General features: G+C 50.7%; 1 long non-coding RNA gene across 1 annotated transcript in view; it reads right to left on the bottom strand.

Moving 5' to 3' along the window:
• Positions 1 to 968: 968 nt before the first annotated feature.
• LOC146860846 (uncharacterized) overlaps positions 969 to 10,044 on the bottom strand; it is a 39,507-nt gene continuing 30,431 nt past the window's right edge. Inside the window, exons 2-3 of the long non-coding RNA XR_014979216.1 lie at positions 1,124 to 1,204; positions 969 to 1,030 (exon numbers count right to left, since the gene is read on the bottom strand). This is a non-coding gene — a long non-coding RNA (uncharacterized LOC146860846). The remainder of the gene's footprint in view (positions 1,031 to 1,123; positions 1,205 to 10,044) is intronic.

The raw sequence follows: 10,044 nt of genomic DNA, 5'->3' as shown, positions 1-10,044 counted from the left end.
CACAACTGTACACAGGCGCGAGGGCGGTATATACTGGGTCACCGCTTGTGTGTACTAGTACAGCATCATCATAGGGTCTTTTTTAGTATGTATGCTGTCCTCCGCCAGGAGGAAGACCAACTGGTAAAACAGTAGCGTCCAGACATGAATATAAGGGAGGGTGTGAGAAGTGCTCTTGGTCAAGTGAGGTTAAAATTCTCTTAATCACTTTTTCTGATGAGACTTTATTGAGAGAATGTTGAAAAAGAGAAAAATAAAATGTTGAAGTAAGGATAAAGACCGAGTTACTGGTCTACCGTACTTTTAGATGTCAAGGGTCATCATGTTTCAGCCTTCTGTAAAAGTCTAAAGGCTTTCGTCAGGACCGATCTAAAGGAAGGCGCGTTGTGGCTCCTTGGGTAGTGAAATTTATTCACTAATCATATGTATAAGGGTCAGATCCATGGTATCTGTACCTAATAGGGAAAGAAAAACAACAGCATTGGGTATTCCTAGGGACACACAATAGAAATCATATTGTGTCATAAGTGGTTTACTGGGGAGCTACTGTCCTGTTCGAAAGGGTGAGGTTAGTGGCTTAGTGAACTATAGGGGGAATCCGGGCAAGTGGCGAGGAGGGCGGCTATTCAGAATTGTAAAAAGAGAAGTTTCTCATGTTAAAAATAACATCCTATGATTGTAAATGTTTGTGGAATCGGGCGTTCTTGTTGCCTATGTTAGGTGCAGCTATTAGAGTGCTTTATCGCATGCTCGTATCTACTCCAAGCACGTTAAAAAACAAACAAACTTAGTCGTGCTTATCGTGGTGCAGAAAAAGAGTAAGTACTAAAATCCGCGAGTAGGTTTATAAAGTTGTACCGCTCGTGTATTTACAAGTGTAAAGGTCAAGTACTGTATCGAATGTCAAAACACTACAGACGATATACAAACAGAGCCTACCCCACAATTTGCCGATAATTACAACTTTACCTCATGAAGGTGCAATTTGCATTTCTTGGTGGTACCCGAAAGGCATACACGGAACTATGTTCTGAAATAGTGGGAAAGAGTGTAAAAATGGAGTTAGAGGCGTCTTACTTTCTTGTAGCGCGTTTCCCCATTCGTGGCGGCCATCAGTGCTTACCGATTCCGTGAAGTCATTGACTTGTTCTGCCTCTGTTCGCGGTATCCCCGGTGACGCGGGACCTCTCAAAGTTCCGGTTTACTTAAAGAAAGATCATGGAGATGGGAAAAAGACTCGTGGAATACTTCACATTAGTCAATAGACATTAGTACAAGTAAAGGGGTAAATTAGAAACTTAGTGTTAGAACCGGCAGTCTCTAGTTGGCAGAGGTATACACTTCTGACAAATAGGGACCAACCAACTCTAGTCAGGGAAAGGGGATTACACACTCAGATAACCCCTGCTACCCCCTTGGTAGCTTGGCAGAGCAGACAGGCTTATCTCAGAGGCAGTGTGTTAAGCATTTATGACCACATACAGTAATAAAGTGAATACACTACAGATGGACACGACACAGAAGTTATTATAAAAATAGGATTTTTATATAAGGTTTAGCACAAGACCAAATAACGACAAAAATATACCACAGTCTTAATCAATACTCTTTGGAAGGAAAAATAATAGTTCAAGTAAGGTTTCTTCTTGGCAAATAGTTCTTTAGCAAAGTATTCTTCTGAGCACAGTTCTTTGGCAACAATGTAACCCCCACAGGAGTCACACGACGTCGAGTCTACAAGATTCCCAAGGTTCGGCGTCGACCGCGAGGAGCGCTACGTCGAGCCTGGAGTCGCAACAGACCCCACAAGTACAGTACCTTGAGAAACGAAGAAAACGATGATCCACGGCGTCGAGATGTCGGCGTCGACCGTGCCTCGGAGTCGGGTCAATCCGCAGCGGCGTCGAGGGAGGTCGGGCCGGAGCAGCGCTCACGGCGTCGAGAAGGGCGTCGAGTCGATGCGATCAGCAGCGGCGTCAGGACGGGGTCGCTTGGAGGTAGAGCCGATACTCACTCCTCACTGGCGTCGATACCGGCGTCGAGACGGGGTCACTTGGAGCCGGGGCCGATACCCACTACTCACTGGCGTTGCTGCTGGCGTCGAGACTGCAGATTTTCCCTTGTGTACTGGAAACAACACTTTCCAGCAATTCAGCAATTCAGTAGATGGTGAAGTCCTTTGGCCCTGTGACTTCAACAGGAGACTGGCACTCTTCCAGTCCTTGGAGATTTCCTAGCAAGTGTTCAGAGAGTACACACCAAGTTCCTCTCTCCTTGTTCCTTGGCAAAAATAAAGAAGCAGCTTTCAGGTTCCTCCACAGCAAAACAGCACTCTGGCAGAAAGGGGAGGCAAGTCCTTAGATCAGCAGGCTTCTTGTCCTTGGTACAGGTTTCCTTGTCAGAAGTGATCTGAGTTCTTGGTTCAGGGGTCCTTCTCTTATACCCCTTTTTCCCTTTGTTCCCTTTGTCCAAGCAGGGAGATTCCCACCATCTCAGGTTTGTTGTGGGTGTTGCCAGGCAGAGGCACCTGGCCTATTCACTGAGCAGGGCAGAGTCCTCAGCCGCCCAGCAGGAGGCGGAGCCAGTATTGTCACTGGCAGGAGCAGGGCTATCAGTCGCCCAGCAGGAGGTGGAGCCAGTATTGTGTCAGGCAGGGCAGGCTACTCTTCCCTCACTCTATGTGTAAACGCCCCATTCACCCCACACTGACTCACTCAGACCTCTGGAGCCGCCCAGCCCCTGACACACACACCAAACCAGCAGAGACCGGTAGATAGTTGGACAAGAAAATAGCCACTTTCTAAAAGTGCTATTTTCAAACATAGAATTTAAAAACCATCCATCCTAAAGGGTGTGTTATTAAATTCTGAGTTCAGGGATACTAAACTCGACTTGCTACCATGCTCCCTGAGTCAGATAGATTATAATGGAGTTAATAATCAGTCTGCCCAGTCTGGCCTATTGGAGGCAGGTAGCCCTTCAATAGTGAAAAACGAAAATGGCTGTAATTCACTATTAGGTCATGCCACACACATCAGGGCATGACCTACCTTTTACCAACAATGCACCCTGCCCTAGGGCCTACCATAGAGGTGTCTGAAATGTGGCAAAGTGAAGGTTTAGAGACTGGTAAGTAGGTTTCCTTACCAAGTCGACATGGCAGTCAGGGACTGCACGCAGGCGCTGCGGTGGCAGGCCTGAGACACATTTTACACGCTGCTTCTGTGGGTGGCACAACCAGTGCTGCAAGCCCACCAGCAGCAGTTAACTTACACGCCCTTGGCACACGCAGTGCACTAGACTAGGGTCTGAACAGTAAGTCAACCAAGCCAATCATGGTAACACCAATCAATGTAACAATTTAACATAGGGAGCACTTGCACTGTGGCACTGATCAGCAGTGGCACAGTGCCCAAAGCAATAATCCAGCAAAAACATTGTAAACAGAGGAGGCAAAACAGAAAAAAATGGAGGAGAGACTCATGCCAATGATGCCAGGTCTAACACGTGTCCCCTCCAGCTGAAATGTGGGGAGAACTACCCTTCACCCAGGGAGTCCTCATCACTAAGGCGGAAAAATCTGGACAGACCATCAGCATTGGCGTGATCTGTACCAGGGCGGTGTTCCACCGTAAAGTCCATCCCCTGTAGGGAAATGGACCACCTCAACAGTTTTGGGTTCTCACCCCTCATCTGCATTAACCATCTGAGGGGCCTGTGGTCTGTCTGAACCCGGAAGTGAGACCCAAACAAGTAGGGTCTTAGCTTCTTCAGCGCCCAGACCACAGCAAATGCCTCACGCTCTATCGCACTCCACCTTTGTTCCCTGGGAAGTAACCTCCGGCTGATGAAGGCTACAGGTAAGTCTCGGCCCTCCTCATTCATCTGTGCTAGAACAGCCCCCACACCATGCTCTGAAGCGTCCGTCTGGACAATGAATTCTTTTGAAAAGTCGGGTGCCTGGAGGACCGGTGCTGTACACATTGCAGTTTTCAGGGTGTCAAAGGCTTTCTGACAGGCGTCAGTCCAGATCACAAGTCTCGGCTGCTTCCTGGAAGTCAGCGAGGTCAAGGGGTGCACAATGTTGCCATACCCCTTGACAAACCTCCTGTAGTAACCCGTGAGACCCAAGAAGGCTCTCACCTGAGTCTGGGTTTTGGGCGGTTCCCAAGCCAGGATGGTATCTATCTTGGGTTGCAGGGGGGCCACCTTGCCGCTCCCTACTTGGTGCCCCAAGTACACCACTGAACCCTGCCCAATCTGGCACTTACTAGCCTTGATTGTGAGGCCTGCTCTGCGCAGGGCCAACAATACTTCCTGGAGGTGGCGCAAGTGTTCCTCCCAGCTGGCGCTGAACACTGCTATATCGTCCAGGTAGGCGGCGCTGAAATCTTCCAGCCCGGCCAATACCTGGTTAACCAACCTCTGGAATGTGGCAGGGGCATTCTTCATCCCAAAGGGCATCACACGGAACTGGTAGTGCCCATCTGGTGTGGAGAATGCAGACCTCTCTTTTGCCCCATCAGTCAAGGCGATCTGCCAGTACCCAGACGTTAGATCAAACGTACTAAGGTACCGGGCAGCCCCCAACCGATCGATGAGCTCATCAGCTCTGGGGATGGGGTGCGCGTCAGTCTTGGTGACCGAATTGAGTCCTTGGTAATCCACACAGAACCGAAGTTCTGGTGAAGCACCAGGCGCCGCAGCCTTTGGGACCAAGACCACTGGGCTGGCCCAAGGACTGCTAGAGGACTCAACCCCCCCTAAGGCAAACATCTTGGAGACCTCCTCCTTGATGTATGCTCTGACCTTGTCAGTCACCCTGTAGGCCTTGTGCCTCACAGGAGTGCTGTCCCCGGTGTCCACATCATGGACACACCACTGAGTGACACCAGGGATTAAGGAGAACAGATCAGGGAATTGTACCAACAGATGGCGACAATCTTGCTGCTGCTCAGGGGTCAGTGTGTCAGAGAGGACAACACCATCCACTGACCCATCTTTTTCTTTTGCACACAGGAGGTTAGGAAGAGGCTCACTCTCCTCCTCCATCCCAGCATCTGTGGCAAGGAGCATGCCCACTTCGGACCTTTCTAAGTGGGGCTTTAACCGGTTGACATGCAGGACCCTTAAGGGGTTCCTGGGAGACTTCAAGTCCACCAAGTAGGTGACATCGCTCTTTTTCTCCACAACCTCAAATGGTCCAGTCCACCTGTCCTTGAGCGCACAAGGTTCCACAGGGGCCATGACCCAAACTTTCTGACCAGGTTGAAGCTCAACCAGAGTGGCATTCTGATCGTACCACCGCTTCATCTCTTCCTGGCTGGCCTCCAGATTTGCCTGAGCAAGATCTCTGAAGCGCCGAGTCTGGTTCCTAAAGGCCAGCATGTAACTATATACATCCTGGGGAGGTTTCCTGGGAGATTGCTCCCAGCCTTCTTTGACCAGACTCAAAGGTCCTCTTACCGGGTGACCATACAAAAGCTCAAAGGGGCTGAACCCTAGAGACTTATGTGGCACCTCACGGTAAGCAAACAGCAGGCATGGCAAGAGGACGTCCCATTTACGCCTCATTGGTTCTTCAAGACCCATGATCATGCCTTTTAGGGTCCGGTTGAATCTCTCAACCAGCCCATTACCTTGAGGGTGGTAAGGAGTGGTAAACTTGTAGGTTACCCCACACTCCTTCCACAGAGACTTCATATAATTCGAAATGAAGTTGGTGCCCCGGTCTGACACCACCTCTCTGGGGAACCCCATGCGGGAGAAAACACCCATCAGTGCCCGTCCCACCACGGGGGCCGTCACTGTTCGGAGAGGGATGGCTTCCGGGTACCGGGTGGCATGGTCCACCAAGACCAGGATAAACCTGTTGCCCATGGCTGTCTTGGGGTCCAGTGGCCCCACAATGTCAATTCCCACTCGCTCAAAGGGGGTACTGACGACGGGAAAAGGTTGGAGGGGAGCCTTCTGCTTCCGCCCACTTTTCCCACTTGCCTGGCAAGTTTGACAGGTCCTACAATGGATATCTGAATCCCTTCTCATCTGGGGCCAATAAAAATGGGTGACAAGCCTGTCATAGGTCTTGTCCTGCCCCAGATGTCCAGCTAACGGAACGTCATGAGCCAACCCCAGTAGGAAGGCTCTGAAGCGCTGGGGTACCACCAGCACACGGGCTGACCCAGGTTCAGCAGCCTTAGGCTCGCTATACAGGAGGTCGTTCTCCCAGTAGACCCAATGTGATCCTGACTGATCACCTGTCGTTTGGGCTGAGGCCTGCTGCCTCATACCCACAAGAGAAGGGCACACTTTCTGTTCAGCACAAAATTCCTCCCTGGAGGGACCACCATCCTGCTGCCAATGGGTCAGCTCGGGCAGGTCTCCCAGTTCGGCCACTTGTTCTCCTGTCGGTTCCAGGGCATCCCCCTCAGGGTCTGCTCCCTCCTGGACCGCGGGAACGATGGGGGACGGTTTCCCACGCCCCCTGCCTCTTCTCTTCACGGTTGGGACCTGGGCCATATTTTCAGGCTCCGGGCCCCCATCAACACCCTTACTGACTGACATGGACCGGGTGGTCGCACACACCCACTCAGGCAGACCCAACATTTCCAGATGCGCTTTTCTCTCCACCTTAGCCCAAGGGGAGTCCTCCAAATCATTGCCCAAGAGACAATCAACAGGCATGGCGGGCCTCACAGCAACCTGAAGAGTACCTGAGACCCCCCCCCACTCAAAGGGAACTTGAGCTACCTCACACTGACTCTGTGAGTTGTCAGCAGCTACAACGGGGTAGAATGCATGAGGGACCACCTGCTCTCTGGACACCAAGTGACACTTGACAGCTGTCACACTCGCTCCGGTGTCTCTGAGAGCTTCCACCCTATGGCCATTAATGGTCACCCACTGCCTATATTTCTTAGTGTTACTAGGCAGAGGGGTTGGAGGGACCATTTCCACGTCTCCTAAAGAGACCAGGGACATTTCTGCGGGACCCCACCCACCGGGGGCACCCATCTCCTCCCCTCCCAGGGCTACACTCGCTACCTGACGAGGGGGTGCACGCGGCGGTGCATTCGAATCCTTCATGGGACACTGGGGATCATAATAACGGTGTCCCACCTGCTTACAGGCATAGCAGGTCATGGGGCCCCTGTGAACAGGTTTACCTGTCGGGGCCTCTGGCTTCTTTACAGGGGGAGGCTGGGAACCCTTCCCTTGGTTCCCTTGGGGACTACTTTGGGGCCCTTTCTGAAACTCCCTCTGTTTACCCCTGTCCCCCCCACTCTTCTGCTGGGGACCCTGCCCACCCTTGGCTGAGTCTCCCACTGGACCCTTGTGGACCCTGGTACTGACCCAACGGTCCGCCTCCTCAGCAAGTTTTCTAGGGTTAGATAGCTTGCTATCAACAAGGTGCTGGCGTAGCTCTGGAAAACAGTTATTAGACAAGTGCTCCCAAGCAAACAAATCATAAAGAGCATCATAACTATCAACCTTGCTACCCTTTATCCAACCATCCATGGTTCTGCAGAAAAAAGACACATATTCAACCCACGTAGTACCAGGCAACTTCTTACATTCTCTAAAGGTTTGTCTGTACTTTTCTGGGGTTAAGCCATATCTCAGCATTAAAGCATCTTTCATATGAGTATAAGACATCCTATCCTCAGCAGGAAGGCTCAACAAGGTATCTCTCCCCTCGTTTGTAAAGCGGCTCCACAACCCCGTTTCCCAATCCTTCTCAGGGACCCGGTGGGCCAACAATGCTAACTCATACGCTTTAAACCATTGGCTAATATCTTCATTCTTACTGTAATCCTTGATCACATCTTTAGGAAAATAAAACCTACTTTCTGCAGGCACAGATGGAGTGCTGCCACCAGAGGGATTCAACTCTAAACTCTTAGTTTTAAGCTCCATCTCCCTCACCATCTTCTCACGTTCAAACGCTAATTTCTCTCTCTCAAAATCTAATCTTTTGCTCTCCATTTCAGCTTCTCTCTTGCTTCTCGCATTCTCTAATTCCAACTGCCCTCCTAATTTAAGTTTTGCCATTTCTAACTTGTACCCCCTCTCCTTCTCCCTGTCTTCTAATTCTTCGGGGGAAAGGCTCCTAGAGGACGCACTACTGCCTGGAGATGACACTGGCCCACCTGTGGGCTCTTCCTCTTCCTCTTCTTCTTCCTCTTCCGGTACCACCACCGGATCAGAGGGATTTCTGGCCTCTAACCAGGCCTTCAGCGCTTTGAGGAAGTCGTCTTTCCTTGTGAGACCTGTGGTAGGAACTTTAAACTGCTTGCAAAATCCTTTTAGATCCTTTAGCACGTAGGAATCTATCTTCCCCTTATCAAATTCCCCCACAACAATCTCCACAGGTGTAGCAGCTCTGGCATTCTCCATGGTTAAAACTGGCAGTGTTTAAAAAATCAGATCCAGGAAAGCGGAGAACAAAAATAGGCAATCCTACCAAAACCGAATGTGGCTGCGTTATGGTCTGCTTTCACTATGTAGCGTACACTAATCACTGCACATGAGTCATAAATGCAAAGTTCAAATCCTCACCGCTGACCACCAATGTTAGAACCGGCAGTCTCTAGTTGGCAGAGGTATACACTTCTGACAAATAGGGACCAACCAACTCTAGTCAGGGAAAGGGGATTACACACTCAGATAACCCCTGCTACCCCCTTGGTAGCTTGGCAGAGCAGACAGGCTTATCTCAGAGGCAGTGTGTTAAGCATTTATGACCACATACAGTAATAAAGTGAATACACTACAGATGGACACGACACAGAAGTTATTATAAAAATAGGATTTTTATATAAGGTTTAGCACAAGACCAAATAACGACAAAAATATACCACAGTCTTAATCAATACTCTTTGGAAGGAAAAATAATAGTTCAAGTAAGGTTTCTTCTTGGCAAATAGTTCTTTAGCAAAGTATTCTTCTGAGCACAGTTCTTTGGCAACAATGTAACCCCCACAGGAGTCACACGACGTCGAGTCTACAAGATTCCCAAGGTTCGGCGTCGACCGCGAGGAGCGCTACGTCGAGCCTGGAGTCGCAACAGACCCCACAAGTACAGTACCTTGAGAAACGAAGAAAACGATGATCCACGGCGTCGAGATGTCGGCGTCGATCGTGCCTCGGAGTCGGGTCAATCCGCAGCGGCGTCGAGGGAGGTCGGGCCGGAGCAGCGCTCACGGCGTCGAGAAGGGCGTCGAGTCGATGCGATCAGCAGCGGCGTCAGGACGGGGTCGCTTGGAGGTAGAGCCGATACTCACTCCTCACTGGCGTCGATACCGGCGTCGAGACGGGGTCACTTGGAGCCGGGGCCGATACCCACTGCTCACTGGCGTTGCTGCTGGCGTCGAGACTGCAGATTTTCCCTTGTGTACTGGAAACAACACTTTCCAGCAATTCAGCAATTCAGTAGATGGTGAAGTCCTTTGGCCCTGTGACTTCAACAGGAGACTGGCACTCTTCCAGTCCTTGGAGATTTCCTAGCAAGTGTTCAGAGAGTACACACCAAGTTCCTCTCTCCTTGTTCCTTGGCAAAAATAAAGAAGCAGCTTTCAGGTTCCTCCACAGCAAAACAGCACTCTGGCAGAAAGGGGAGGCAAGTCCTTAGATCAGCAGGCTTCTTGTCCTTGGTACAGGTTTCCTTGTCAGAAGTGATCTGAGTTCTTGGTTTAGGGGTCCTTCTCTTATACCCCTTTTTCCCTTTGTTCCCTTTGTCCAAGCAGGGAGATTCCCACCATCTCAGGTTTGTTGTGGGTGTTGCCAGGCAGAGGCACCTGGCCTATTCACTGAGCAGGGCAGAGTCCTCAGCCGCCCAGCAGGAGGCGGAGCCAGTATTGTCACTGGCAGGACCAGGGCTATCAGTCGCCCAGCAGGAGGTGGAGCCAGTATTGTGTCAGGCAGGGCAGGCTACTCTTCCCTCACTCTATGTGTAAACGCCCCATTCACCCCACACTGACTCATTCAGACCTCTGGAGCCACCCAGCCCCTGACACACACACCAAACCAGCAGAGACCGGTAGA

The sequence above is a fragment of the Triturus cristatus genome, chromosome 3_1 (genome assembly GCF_964204655.1).
Source record: "Triturus cristatus chromosome 3_1, aTriCri1.1, whole genome shotgun sequence".
Classification (NCBI taxonomy): Eukaryota; Metazoa; Chordata; class Amphibia; order Caudata; family Salamandridae; genus Triturus; species Triturus cristatus.
The sequence above is the reverse complement of the archived record's forward strand: the minus strand, read 5'-3'. Positions and strand labels throughout refer to the sequence as shown.